Raw genomic sequence first — 14,907 nt, 5'->3', positions numbered from 1 at the left:
AGTGCAATTCGCTCAGTGCCTCGGGTAGCCCTATAGACAAGAAAATTTATCCGCTTGGACGAGATGTCAAGAGCTTAACAGACATATGCATGGATGCACTCTCTGCTTTCAAGGTGAACGAGTGATTCGGGACATCCGTTTCCCGCGGAAGTTGGCCGACCGCTTCCACACAAAGCTACAGAAGCACCATCCAATCAGCGATCAAGTTGTACCTGTGGTGCTACATGCCGGATCATTTGAAGCTGACCTGGCTGGGTGCCCCATTAGAAATTGTGGACTCATAAGCCTTAGACCCTGCACAAGGTTCAGAAAACTGTGCCTCTCCTAGACAACCAGTGGGTACAGCTTCAGTGAAGTCGTCTGTAAGGTCTTAAGTGCTTTCACGAGTTGCAATGACATGAGCTTGTCGGGATGAGGGGCGTCTCGCCAAGCGTGCTGCAGATAATTGCAGAACAGAACAAGTGGCTCACTGTTCTCAACCTTTAGGAATGCGAGTACGTCGCGATTCGTGCCTTGAGCTGCTTGGCCTTCACTGTCTTTTGCGGTCTGTCAGCTCCTCATCAACGCAGAACACACCTCGTGGCATTGTTGCACTGAACAGGGGTGCGTGTAAGCTGACCTTGGAGAGTTCATCGCTGAGCGATGCAAACAACTCGGTGGAATCGGCATAAAAGAGCTTATTAGAAACTAAAAGGCGCTGCAAATTCAGAGCATGGATAGGCTCCCGAACTGTTTTAGATATTGAAGCAGGGTTGGGACATAAGTATCGGAGGACGCAGCTATCATGGAATATTTCATATTGACAGATGCTGGCAGGTCCAGTTGTTCACTCTGACGAGCCCAATACCAACGAGAACCTTGTATACTCATCTTTTATTATTGTTTGCATTCCGTTTCCAAAGTCACTGTTCATATATTCTGTTGGAACGGCAAAGCTTGTTCAAGAAAAGACTTTGTCATGAATTATCCTGGGCAGCCAAGCTTGGGCAGGGAAAGCCTCCCTGCTTCGTTCATCAGCGTTATGTTGAAACATATATATGCGTTCTAAATAGCGACGAGTGGGCCGCAGAAAACGAACGAAGTGAGAGACATGTCAAGCGACAGCAAAGAGTGTTCGTGTTAGATGCGTGATGTGTGATGTAGTGAAATTTGCAATGAGAAAAGCAGAGGGGAGTAAGCGAAGTGGCCGTGTCAGCAAACAAAGAGATGGGCATGCAAGTGACATCAATGAACAAGTGACGAAAAAGTGATGTGTGTGCGTAAACAAACAACTGTTACGTACTGCGAATTACTTTATTCTGCACGTAGTACAACACATAATGAACGTAGCACTGCCGGAGATGGCGACCACACTATGACACTTGGCGCGAACACGCTGCCACGTGACTGTCCCACACCAGGGCTTGCCAGGGATGTGGCGCCACCCATCCACACTGTGGGGAGCGTTCACATGTAGTTCCCGACACTCCCACTACGCGGCTGCACCCGTCCGCATCCGAAGACCGAACTTAATCACGGACACAACACTTTTCCCCCCTTAGAAGGATGCCTTGTACCAAGTAGGCTACCGTCTGATCCGTGCTGGTCGTTTCGATATGCTCGATTCGTATTCGAGTGGACGTGAAGAGAGCATAGCTGGAGTGCTTTCTGCTGGATTACTGTCCATGCCCCACGTGAGCGTTGCTGAGGCTTGTCTGTCCACCTGAACTTCGCCAGTACGCTTCCTGAGCTGGTTTAGATGGCGTCTCACAATTCTTCCTGCGCATTTCACAAGCCAAGATCTGTGGCCCATCCTCTTAACCAGAGTTCCTTCTGCCCAATCTGGCCCCTTGCTGAATTGTTTTACCCATACGGCTTCTCCTTGCATGAGTTGACGACACCTAGGTAGGTCAGGTTGTGCAGCCTCCTGTCCTTCCGAAGCAATGATGAGGTCCAACTGGTTTGACAGCTCCCGCCCAAACATGGCTTTAGCCGGTGTTAGCCCGGTTGACTGATGCACAGTGGTATGCTGCCGAAACAGAAAACGTGACAAGCGAACACTGAGCGAACCGGACGGTTCCCTAGCCAGTGCCCTGTTCAGTTCTCCAACATAACGTTCTGCTTGCCCATTTGTAGCAGGGTGGTAAGGGGCTGACGTTACACTTCGAATGCCATTTCTCTGGTAGAAGTCTTGTATCTCGAAAGACACAAATGCAGCCTCATTGTCCGACACAACCTTGCGTGGTATGCCAAATGTGGCAAACAAAGAGCGCACACACTAATGACTGCTGTTGATGTCGGGCTGTTCATCGGTCGCACCTCCACCCACTTGGTGAAAGCGTCGACAACAACCAAAAAGGTATGTCCCTCTACCGGACCTGCGAAGTCCACGTGCAATGTGTGCCATGGTGTCGTTGGATGAGTCTAATTTGGAACTGGAGCCTTTTTTGGATTGTTCTGGGTGCGCTGGAACTGGGCGCATGACTGGACAATTGTTTCGATCTCGGCATCCAAGCCAGGCCACCAAAGATAACTGCGTGCACAAGCTTTCATGACTACAATTCCACGATGGCCTGCGTGCACCAATGAAATGGCCTGTTCTCGTGCTCCTGCCGGTATGACAATTCTTGAGCCCCAGCTGATGCATCCTCGATGGATAGCAAGTTCGGTGGCTCTTCTGCGGTATGGGGTGAAACTGTCTCCCTGCAGACGCTGCACGGTGCCATTCTGTACTGCTGAAAAGACCTTTGCTAGAATTGGATCCTCTTGCGTTAGTGTAGCCACAACCTCAGCTGTCAACGGTGGTCGTGGTAACGCCTCGAACTTGAGCACGTCTCCAGGTGGGTTAGGCTCTTCAATGCGGTCTGGCAGAGGCAGTCTACTTAGCGCATCTGCATTCTGATGACGACTACCGGCACGATACTGGAGGTCGTAGTTGTATGCTGACAGTTTAAGGCACCACCTTTTCATTCGGGGCGAAAGCATTTCCGGTACTGGCTTCCGTGCTCCGAGAATCCCCAGTAACGGCTGGTGGTCAGTCACGAACGTGACTTCTCGACCCACAATGTACTTGTGGAAGTGGGTGGCTGCAAAAACTACAGCGAGACCTTCACGGTCAAGTTGTGCATAGTTACGTTCGGCAGCACCCAATGTCCGGGATGCAAACGCAATCGGCGCCTCTCTGCCTTGGCTGTCCAGCTGAGCAAGCACGGCACCTACACCATAAGATGAAGCATCACATGAAATCAAGAGGGGCTTGTTTTCGTCATAGTGTGACAGGACAGCCCTCGACAACAAGCCCTGTTTGAGCTCATCAAACGCATTTTGATGCCGTTGGTCCCACTTCCAAGTCTTATCCTTTGCCAGAAGTTCATACAGGGTTGCTGCCACTGTAGCACGGCGCTCCAGAAAGCGATCATAGAAGGCCAACATGCCTAAAAATGACTGCAGTGTCTGCTTACTTGTGGGCGCTGGTGCCTTCACGATAGCTTCCACTTTTTCCTCAGATGTGTGAATCCCTGCTGCATCAATCTTGTGACCCAGGAATTTAACCTCCGCTACACCAAACTGACACTTGGATTTGCACAATCGAAGGTTTGCCTAAGCCAGCCGCTGGAGAACTGACGCTAGGCGGTCCTTGTGCTCTTTTGCTGTTTCTCCACTCACGATGATATCGTCCAGGTAAACACAAACTTCTGGCAAGCCACTCAAGGTGGTCTCCATGAACCGCTGGAAAATTGCTGGGGCGGCTGAAACACCAAATGGAAGCCTGTTTACCTTGTACAGCCCCTTTGTAGTGTTCACTGTGAGAATCTGTGCTGTCGCTGGAGTCACATGAAGTTGAGTGTAAGCTTGAGCCAAGTTCAAGGTGCTGAAAACCCGGCCACCTTTCAAAGTGCTAAACACTTCCTCTGTTTTGGGCAGGGGGTATGAAGCCTTTTTCACAGCCTCATTTACTGTACAGCGGTAGTCACCGCAGGCGCGCAAGCTTCCGTCTTTTTTCCGCACCCATACTAGCGGTGTAGCCCAGTCTGAGTGTTGTACCGGCTCCCAAATACCGTCTTCTACGTATTTGTCAATCTGCGCCTCTGTTGATGCGCGCATGGCAAAGGGTACAGGCCGTGCCTTCAAAAACTTGGGGCTTGCCCCCTCCTTCAGTTCCAGATTTACTGGTGCACCCGTGTGTCCTGTGGCGTCTTCACGAAAAATGTCTTCATGCTGCTGTAGCAACTCGGTCAAACTGCCTTCCTCCGTTGTCTGGTAAATGCCGTGAAGCTCGATGCCCAGCTTGTCAAACCAATTGCGTCCCAACAAGCTGCATCCAGTGCCCTCGACAACGAGAAGCGGTAGCTTGCAAGCTGTGTTCTTGTGACGAACCATTACTGTCGCCGATCCGACAACCTGCAGTTGCTGACCTGACCAGGTGCGCAGATGTATGCTGTCCTGCCTCAGAGAGGGTGGGTGTGCATGCCATACGGTTTGAAATGTCTCTCTGCTAACCATGGTGCACGCTGCACCGGAGTCGACCTCAAAAGTCACAGGTTTGCCGTGCACTGTAAGCTTCAGAGTAAACTTCGGGGCGCTGAATCCGTCTGCCACTGCACAGAGGTCATGCAACGTTTAAACCTCATGTTTGGTTTCGTTAGTCACTTCTGCAGTCCATGAAGTTTCTAAGGAGATGCTACGCTGGTATGTCTTTCTCAGCCTTCTTCCTGGAAATACAAGCCTTGGCAATGTGCCCTTGTTTCCGGCAGTAATTGCAAATAGTTGTGCTGAACTTACACGTCTTGGGACTGTGCGAACCGTCGCAACGCCAGCAGCGTTGCCCTTGGTGAGGATGCGTCTTGGAAATCGAAACGCTGGCGCCGGCGCGCGTAGCCGCCTTGTTGACTTCCGCGTGATGAGCTTTTATCTGTCGTTGCTGCTGTACGGCGCTTTCCGCTCGAATAGCGAAATCATAAGCCTTTGAAAAGGTCAGGTCCTTCTCTGCAAATAGTCGCTGTTGAAGATTCTGGTCGCGGAGACCACACACGAAGCGATCGCGCAACATCACATCTAATGGCAGAAGCGTTGGATTGCAGCCCGTAGCTCCCTGCTGTGTGGTGATGCCGTTCCCTCAGCTGGCGTCGCCGTAGCTGTTGTTGCCGTCGGCAGCGTGCCGAAATTGCAGCTCGTAGCCAACTTACGTAGAGCGGCAACATAGTCGTTTACCGACTCAACTGGGAGCTGGTCTCGCCTTTGGAACGTCGCACGACTGTAGACTTCGGACGGACGAGGGTCGTAGTGTGCCTGAAGTGCGGCCACGATCTCGGCATAGCTCACTTGGTCGGGCGTCTTCGGTTGAAGCAGCGCACAAACCACGTCGTAAATTTGAGCACCGCACAGTGTAAGCAAGTGTGCTCGTTGCTTGACAGGTTGAGTCACATCGTTGGCCTCGAAGAAAAATTGTAGCCGGCTGTGGAGTTCACTGACCTTTCCGCGAACTCGTTGGTCTTGTGTTCGCAAGGAAGGCCGCTCCAGTGGGGTCGGAAGTCCCCAACAAAGGGGCCCGTCCCGTCCCTGCCTCCCCTTCGTGCGGCGGACGTCCTCGTTTACGCCGCGCCGTCACGGGGATGACCCGCCGGGAAAAACGCTAACCATGTACAGCTGTCGACATGTGGTTGCTAAGGGGTTGACGAGGTTTCGGGGGCGCACGAGATACGGCTGAGTATTAGCCGAGTGACCGGAAACCCACTATTCCCGTAACGACTGTGTTCGTCTCGCGCGGTGTATTCTGTAAACACTTTAGGGATCGTTTTGTCGCGTGTGCGAAAGAGATAGGAAAGTGGTAACGGCTGGGCCGTGGGTGCCGTGAGAGAGGGTGGTCGCGTTTGTGCTGTTTGTGTATTTGATTGCAACCTCTCCTTTCCCAAATGTTTAATCAGCACTCTTTCCCCAATTTGTGATTAGTTGGCGGAAATCCTTATTTTCCTTTCCCTGACCACTGATTGGCGAGATGGGCCGCTTGTTATCTTATTGGTTGCTGTCCCCGCTAAGGGCGGAGACAGAGGGTTTAAAACCAAGCGCTCTGGGTTGAGCGGGGGCTGAATTCGTCTGATCCACGATTTAGTCATGTAAATAGTCTTCTCCTTGCTTTGTTTCTTCTCGTTTTTTTTACCTATGTTGTGAATAAATAGTTAACCTTCTCCTTTCCTTGAGTAATGTGAATGTTTGCGAGTAGAACCACCGGGTCATCAAGAAACCCCGATTTCATCATCAAGTAGTTTCCTCTCATCGCCACAGGAAGTTGGATCGCAACTGGCGCAGTCGACACAGGATCTCAACTGGCGCCGTCGACACAGGATCGCAACTTCTTTCTACTCAAGGCATTGGACGGAAGGTGAGAAGAACAAGTCGGTGGACAAGCTTTTTGTCCTAAAGGAGAAAACGTGAAGCTGCGTCGCAAGACTGACGTCGAAAGCTTCGGGATCACGGGTCGAGTTCGAGAGGACGTCGGAGGCTCAAGTCAGCTAGGAGCTGAAGGAGCCGGGCAACAACAAGCCATCGAGGGTTCGAGTCAGCGAGCTGCTGAAAAGAACCAGGCGTCCACATCGAACGGGTTCGAGTCAGCGAGCTGCTGAGAGTAACCAGGCGACCAAGTCAAGCAAGTCAAACGAGGCAGAAGTCAGCGAGCTGCTGAGAGATCCAGAGCTCAAGTCGTCCGCATCGAGGAGCCTGTCGTCATCACTGAGGACGACGAGATCACCGGGGCAGAGAGCAACCAGTAAGGTATGAGACCTTTCTGCTTTCTCCGAATTCACCATGTCGGTGTAGTGTTTAGTGCTAGAAACGATAGCACGGAAAACGGAGATGGCTGCCGTACGGTATGATCAGGAGGGCAGGATGCGACGTGTTGAGCAGGAGGAGGCTGAACAGCTGAGTGAAATTGAAAATTTGAAACTCCAAATTGAACTAGAAAAGAAAAAACTTGCACGGATGCAGTTGAAATTAAGGCAAGGGACGAAAGTTGATAGCGAGGTCTTATTCGCAGCAGTTCAATGTTATAACTGCATGAAATTTGGACATTCGATGATTGACTGTCCGAACTCAAAGCAAGAACCAGATGTTCCCGCGGTGAGGGCAGATGTGTGCAAACTAGTAGCTCAGGTAAAGATACTGGCGCCTGATAAGCTACATTCCCAGTCGGAGATGACTGTTAATAAGGTCAGTCAACCAGATGGGACAGAGGATCTGGCATGCGGAGACTTGCATACCGAAGGTCAGAGTTCTGAAACGTGTGTGGATTCAGGGACTGAAATAACGTTACCAGGAGAACAAATTCAGTCACTTCCTAGGGGTGAGTGCTCTGAAGAAACAAAACAGGAAGGTGCGGTTCTCCAGGTAGCGGACACTAATCTGACGTGTGTGCCGATGACTACAGCTTTGACAGCTGCAGCGGTTAGACAGCAGGGCCTAACCTTGTGTGTCGTGCCAGAAGAGATAGGCATAGGAGTGTTAGTTACTCCTGTGACGAACATGCTGCCAGATCAACCCAATATAGACCAGACCCAGGAGACACTTCAGTGTATTGCTCGCGAACAAGAGTTCAGCATCGCGCCCCAGCCAGTGTGCGTTAACTCTGACGCAGCATCAAGGGTCGAGGACGGGGAGAAGGCGGAACTGATTGTGAGAACGCTCTTTGCAGTCGATAGTAATCTAGCCGCCAAAGATAAGTTGTTTTGCCAGCCGGTGCTGACACTGTGCGCGCTGACAGATCTAGCTGAAGGTGTAAGGCAGCTGGTAACATCGGAAACACACTCGCTACTAGAGCAGCCAGAAAGGGACCAGCCAGATGAAGAACATCAGAGCTCAGATTTCGATGAGCGTTTCAGAATCTCGCACGAATCTGTTCGAGACAGACTCGAGGCTTCAGTGGAGCTTCAGGCAAATCCAGAAGCTGCAAATGTTTCTGCATCAGATTGGGAGCTGACAGGGACAGCTCCAAAGAGTTTCGCAGCACATAGGAAACTGGTGGATGCGGGCAATGCCTCCATTCCTGTACGTTTCCACATGGAGCAACCTGCCCCATTAGCAGAAGTGTGGAAGCAAGGCGGCGAAGATGATCGTAAAACGATAACGAATGAGCGCATGCTTTTCTTTGAGGAGAACGCCGGCTGCCAACGCTGGAAACAGCTAGCACTGCCGGAAACTGTATGTCAAAATGTAGGTCAAGTTGCCGATGACAGGCCCAACCCTATTCTAAAATTCAAAGTAAGGGCGAATGCAGACGCAATACCAACAGCAGCCTTCATGGGCCGTGGGGAGTCTGTAAGCTCTATTAATTTTGAGAAAAGCGACAAGGGAGATCTGATAGCGGCGGCAGCCTTTACAACCGGCGCCGTTCCGGATAAATCGGAATTTTGGTCCAATCTTGTGGACAAAGCTAAAAGGAGACATCTTCTTTTTCGAGATGTAGGTGGCTAGCAATAATTTCTGCCAATTTGGTGCACCGATCTGACATGGTGGATTCTGGAATGTGCAGATTGGTGTCCTAACCTTGTGTGTGCGGATTGAATTAACCGCAATGTGCGCGCGTGTGTGCGTGTTTGTGGTCTGATTGAACAGCTGAGCATACATGTGCGCGCGTGTGTGTAATTTTGTTTCGGAAAACTGTGGCTGGACTTCTATGTCACACTGACAGCAAGTGTCCGCGTGACATTCTTGGTTGGGAGGTGTGGAGTTCGCTGACCTTTCCGCGAACTCGTTGGTCTTGTGTTCGCAAGGAAGGCCGCTCCAGTGGGGTCGGAAGTCCCCAACAAAGGGGCCCGTCCCGTCCCTGCCTCCCCTTCGTGCGGCGGACGTCCTCGTTTACGCCGCGCCGTCACGGGGATGACCCGCCGGGAAAAACGCTAACCATGTACAGCTGTCGACATGTGGTTGTTAAGGGGTTGACGAGGTTTCGGGGGCGCACGAGATACGGCTGAGTATTAGCCGAGTGACCGGAAACCCACTATTCCCGTAACGACTGTGTTCGTCTCGCGCGGTGTATTCTGTAAACACTTTAGGGATCGTTTTGTCGCGTGTGCGAAAGAGATAGGAAAGTGGTAACGGCTGGGCCGTGGGTGCCGTGAGAGAGGGTGGTCGCGTTTGTGCTGTTTGTGTATTTGATTGCAACCTCTCCTTTCCCAAATGTTTAATCAGCACTCTTTCCCCAATTTGTGATTAGTTGGCGGAAATCCTTATTTTCCTTTCCCTGACCACTGATTGGCGAGATGGGCCGCTTGTTATCTTATTGGTTGCTGTCCCCGCTAAGGGCGGAGACAGAGGGTTTAAAACCAAGCGCTCTGGGTTGAGCGGGGGCTGAATTCGTCTGATCCACGATTTAGTCATGTAAATAGTCTTCTCCTTGCTTTGTTTCTTCTCGTTTTTTTTACCTATGTTGTGAATAAATAGTTAACCTTCTCCTTTCCTTGAGTAATGTGAATGTTAGCGAGTAGAACCACCGGGTCATCAAGAAACCCCGATTTCATCATCAAGTAGTTTCCTCTCATCGCCACCGGAAGGGGAAACTCAACTCCGGCCGAACCACGATGCCCAGTTGGGGCCAGTAAACTCCTCCAAACGTGCAGAAAAATCATGCTGGTGCTCAGCCTTGACTCACTGGATGCTCCACTATGCCCTCTGGGTTTCCCTGCCACGGGTGATCCGCCTCGTCGCCAATGTTATGTACTGCGAATTACTTTATTCTGCACGTAGTACAACACATAATGAATGTAGCACTGCCGGAGATGGCGACCACACTATTAGCGGTTTCCATTGGGCGAACAAGAGCAAGAGCAGCGAGCAGACAGAGCAGCGCACGAGAGCAGCGGGGACGCGCGTTCACGTCTCGCGACTGGAACATTCACGCTGTTCCGGGGGCAATGCAGCAGTGAGGAGGATGTAACGCCATGAATCACGTGACCAAACTTTTCCCGCGCTCGCGTTGCCGCCTGCATCCCGTCTCGCGCGCGCAGCATATTCTGCGCCGGCCTTTCGTTCGTCGCTGCGTTTAGCATGACGATGGGTGAAGGAGCACAACAGCTGTTGATGACCATGATAGAGAAGTCACCGCTACGCGCAGCACCAAGTAAGCGTCGTCTCTCTCAGAAATAAGCTGTGAAAGATAGCAGCGTCAATATCATTTTGTGCTCACCACAGCTGTCGTCGATGCCTTGGCCACTCTTGTGAACGTTGGAGAGGTACCCGATGGTAAGCGACAATAACTACTATGCATGGGGGCATATTTGAGGATTATTTTAATTGATTTCTTTTATTACCGTGTTTTGCGGCGAATGGAGTATTTAGGATTACGGCCGGGGCGTCGCTGCGTGTGATGCAACAACGGGCGAGAGCGCAGCCGTTAATATTCGTACTGTAACATTACTGGTCATGATGCCGCACCTTCTTGCTTTTTGTCATCTGCGGTTTACCGTCACTTCTGTCTGTTGATGCTTTCAGATTACTGTATATGCCTGTTTTACTGTGCAGCATCTGACCAATCAAAGCAAGCCTCTTTATTTTTGCCCACGGCAAGGGCTCATGACATGCTTCGTCCGTCGCAAACATCAGGCACGTAGTAACCTGAAGAAAAAAAAGACCTTACCATTTCAGGTCGCACAGAGTAGGCACCTCGGTACAGTTTTTACAGTTGCAACTTTTATGTTCACTTGCAGAGAACACCGCTGCGTCGGACGTGGGCGAGAGGGGACCGCAGCCAGCGCCAGAAGTGAAAAGAGGCGGCGGAGGTGAGCTTGTAAAACGGAAAGTTGAGCTGTTGGTACATCTTTGAATACAAAAACAGTGCTGCAAGAGGAGTGCGACAGCGCTTGTCCTCGTTCGTAAAAAAGCGCCTCTCCTCCTCAGTTGTCCCCTGTCTCAGCGCTGTTTTTGTATTTAGTGTCGAACTTCTGCTGCCTGCATTTCTTGACGAATTCGACGCTTTTAGTAAAGTATCCGCCTTTATTTTTCAGCTCCCGAATGGACACCAGGAGAAACCAAACTGCTATTAGATTACTGTTACAAATACTTCCCGCAGGTGGGCCCATTCAAAAAGTTTAAAAACAAAAAGATGCTTTTTAAGCAGGTTTCACAGGATTTGGCTGAGGTTCTTGGATGTAACAAAACGCCACAGCAGTGTGAAAATCGCTATAAAACAGTAATGAGGCAGAAGAAGAGGGCAAGTGACAACAACAAATCAGGTGCTTCACCTCATCCTGTCCCATTTGACGATGAAATGCGAAAAATCCAAAGCATTGATGACAGTCTCGAGCCAGACATTCAAAGGGACTCTTTTGGAGTGACCCACAAGTCAACATCATCAAGCTCTGACAGCTCAGCTGATCTAATTTCCCCTATGCCTGAAATGCCCCGTACTCTGTCGAGCAATTCAGAAAATGATGAAACTATGAAAAGGTCAACAGAGGTGAAGAAAAGGAAATGCCGTGCCAGTACTAGTCGTATGCAGCAGATGCAATTTTTTTTTATCAAATGAGGGCTATAAGCGCAGAGCGAAGAGCTCACAGGGAAAAGCAAGAAGAAGAAAAAGAGAACAGGCGTGCTGAGCGGCGAGCTGAGCGCATTCAAGACCGGCAGGAACGTCGCAAGATGCACGAAGATAAACTTCAGCTCATCCGCGAGGCCTTGGGCCTCAAGCAATAAAACAGTGCACTTTGGATGAACATGTTATGAGTGTTTATTTTGCGCAAGACAAAACGTTTCTGTGCATAGTCTTCACGAAGCATTGCTTTGAACATATGTTTAGCCCTGCGTTTGCATCACTACAGGCTTTGTGGGTACCTCCTCTTCAGTCCAATCTTGGACTTAATTTTTTCTCGTTTACATTCTGCAAGTGCCCGTAAGAGGCTCTCTTCTCTAGATATTCCACTGCAGACTTCATCTACAGTAGGGCTCTGATCATTGTTAACTTGGGAGCTCAAACGCATGTCCAGAAGTGGACTATGATATGAATCCCCATTGTCGATGCAGATGTTGTGAAGGACACAACAAGAGAATAAATTTTGACATGTTGTCTACAGTCATGAGGTCCAAACGCTGTAGCTGCCTAAACCTACCCTTTAATTCCCCAAATGCGTTTTCAATTAGCACACGGGTAGCTGAAAGTTTGGTGTTAAATGCATTGTCAGAGGCATCCAGGCTTCCATAGTCTCGAATGGGAGTCATCAAAAACTCTCGAGATGGGTATGCAGCGTCCCCAAGTATTTGGTATTTTCCAGCACAGAGTTGAGGCAATTTCTTCGAAATGTTTGAGAGCCGAAAGATCCTGGAGTCGTGAATTTTACTAGGTGCACCAGTGCTGGCATCAAGGAACCTCTTCCGGTTATCACATATCCCCTGCAGCGTCAAGGATGGGTAATGGTGCCTATTCACGTACACTGACCGCACCTTACCAGCAGGGCACCTAACAGGAATATAGCTCCCGTCAATGCAGCCAATGGTGTCTGGAAACCCTAAAACCTGGAAGTTGAAAAAAAATGTTACGAGAAGACGGATATTTATAGCCGTCATAATAGCACAATTCATGTACAACACATGTATAATGTGGAGGTTGTGGCCTCAGCTCTCATCAGTGGCAAGTTATTTTTTCATCCGCCTTCCTCCCTTCTCTTTCTCCTCCTTTTTTTCTCATTTCAGTTTCAAACACAGCTCATGTCCCCATGCTTTCCTTGGCTGTTGGCTTTATATGGTTGTAACAGTCTGCTAAACATGTTTACAAATGATGATGGCCTCCAAGTTGCCCAGCATGACCGACAAGCCCAATGTTCACGCTGTTATATTAAAACAATGACCCTCACCAATATGGAAGCATTGTTTGCCAGATGCCAGAACCTTACTGGCATACACATGCATGCCGCAAAACAATCTCGGCATTAGGGCAATGTGTGAAGAGTCTGCAGCTAATGCTCAGTAACACGAGGTCAGAACACAGACATCCAAATTATAAGTAGTATATTGATGTGTTTTTATTTAGTTAGGTATGTAAAGTCCCCTCGTAGCAACATACTTCCATTGACATTGTTACATGTGCAGGAAGGCATGAAATGCATGCCCAGTTCATTCATCCAGACTTTTTATTCATACACAAGGGCGTACGTACAGGAGGCCAAGGAAAAAGCCGTTCTAGGATGACTTGAGGAGCCCCTGGCCCTCAACAATACATTAGCAGCAGAACACACAAAAAGATAGTTAAAATTTTTTTTATAGCATAGTGACAACAAAGATCAAATTATTAGCGCGTAAGCATGCAGATGTATAACAAAAGCATTCAGAGTTCAAAGTGTTTCGTGAAGGAAAAGACAGCTTTAAAGGGTAATATAGATGGCAAGTGGCATGCTGGTTTGATTAACGTCAAAGCCTATGCACGGCGCAAATTAGAAGTAGAAAATTTTGGTCACCTGCTCAAACGCATTAGCAAGCTTCTGCAAGTCATCTGGGAAGGTCACGATGCGGGGTGCGATGTCCAGGAGAAACGCCATAACGCGGTACATCATCCTGTGATGCGTGCTTTCCCCAACCTCAAATCGGCCTGCAAAATCCCGTATGCAGGATTTATTGGCAGCATACCTGCAAGAAATGAGATAATTTTTTATTAATGCGAAATTGTTAAACTAGCATCTCATGTTACCATCAAGCATTGCGGCAAAGTATAGGAAAAATTTACATCTGCCCCATTCTCTGAAAAAGCTTCACGTGTGTTCATCAGGCACCTTTAGTACAGCCATGCGGTATTTTCCCCATGAAATACCTTTAAAAACCATAGGCAAGAACAGAAATAAAAAAAACGGCACACTGAATTAAATGTGTGATCAAAGCCATTTATTTTCACAGGTGGGAAGATTGAGCCCTTGAGTCCTTCGCATGCAGAAGAGCAGTGACCTGTAAAGGGAATTTCCAGCCATCATAAGCATTTGAGAAATCTGTTGCTAAACCCTCGCGCAGTGTATTAGTGCATTCAATTTCATGCTTCGCGCCAGGTTAGATGTGCCGTGACGCTTTTGTAATCAGATGCCTCCAATCACTCATCCTAAATCACAACTCTTCTCTCTTCAATAGTAAATAATTTCGATGTGTTATCACTTAAAACTTGCAGCAGAGAGGAACCAGACACACGGAAAAAACACAAACGTGAACGAGCAGCTTAGTCCACGTCTGTGTGTTTCCTCCGTGTGTCTGGTTCTTCTCTAATGCCAGTTTTAAGTGATTGATGCACCAATTAGCTCAACAATATACCTTATTAACTTTTATTTCGATATCTTACCACAAAAAGGACAGCACATGCTCTTGAGGCGACTTTGGGGGCAGGCCTCCGCGATCAGCTCCGCGATCCCAAAACAGTGGCGGAGTAAAAGGCTCACCGACTGCACGCACGCGCACTACCGCCTGCTTCCCAGCACGTGCCATCATCGACTACGACATATCTACCACGGGACTGATCACGGGATATCTACGAAACGAGGGGCGTTTCCAACGCCTATAAAACTGCACCGAAACCGACGGAACCCACTTCAGAGCAGGCTGGTGGCCGTTCTGCAACGACTGCTAACCCATCGCTCTTACGCATCGCAGGCCTTCCTTGCAAGACACAGCTACCGACAACAGCCCAAAACAGTGGCGGAGTAAAAGGCTCACCGACTGCACGCACGCGCACTACCGCCTGCTTCCCAGCACGTGCCGTATCGACTACGACATATCTACCAAGGGACTGATCACGGGATATCTACGAAACGAGGGGCGTTTCCAACGCCTATAAAACTGCACCGACACCGACGGAACCCACTTCAGAGCAGGCTGGTGGCCGTTCTGCAACGACTGCTAACCCATCGCTCTTACGCATCGCAGGCCTTCCTTGCAAGACACAGCTACCGACAACAGCCCAAAACAGTGGCGGAG

General features: G+C 49.6%; 1 pseudogene across 1 annotated transcript; it reads left to right on the top strand.

Annotated features, from left to right (window-relative positions):
- Positions 1 to 4,657: 4,657 nt before the first annotated feature.
- LOC144129932 (uncharacterized) lies at positions 4,658 to 11,667 on the top strand (annotated as a pseudogene). Its single transcript, XR_013313929.1, has 3 exons — positions 4,658 to 4,668; positions 10,612 to 10,745; positions 10,971 to 11,667. The product of XR_013313929.1 is annotated as an uncharacterized LOC144129932 (transcript).
- The last annotated feature ends 3,240 nt before the right edge of the window (positions 11,668 to 14,907 follow it).

This window comes from Amblyomma americanum, chromosome 1 (genome assembly GCF_052857255.1).
Source record: "Amblyomma americanum isolate KBUSLIRL-KWMA chromosome 1, ASM5285725v1, whole genome shotgun sequence".
Classification (NCBI taxonomy): Eukaryota; Metazoa; Arthropoda; class Arachnida; order Ixodida; family Ixodidae; genus Amblyomma; species Amblyomma americanum.
The sequence above is the reverse complement of the archived record's forward strand: the minus strand, read 5'-3'. Positions and strand labels throughout refer to the sequence as shown.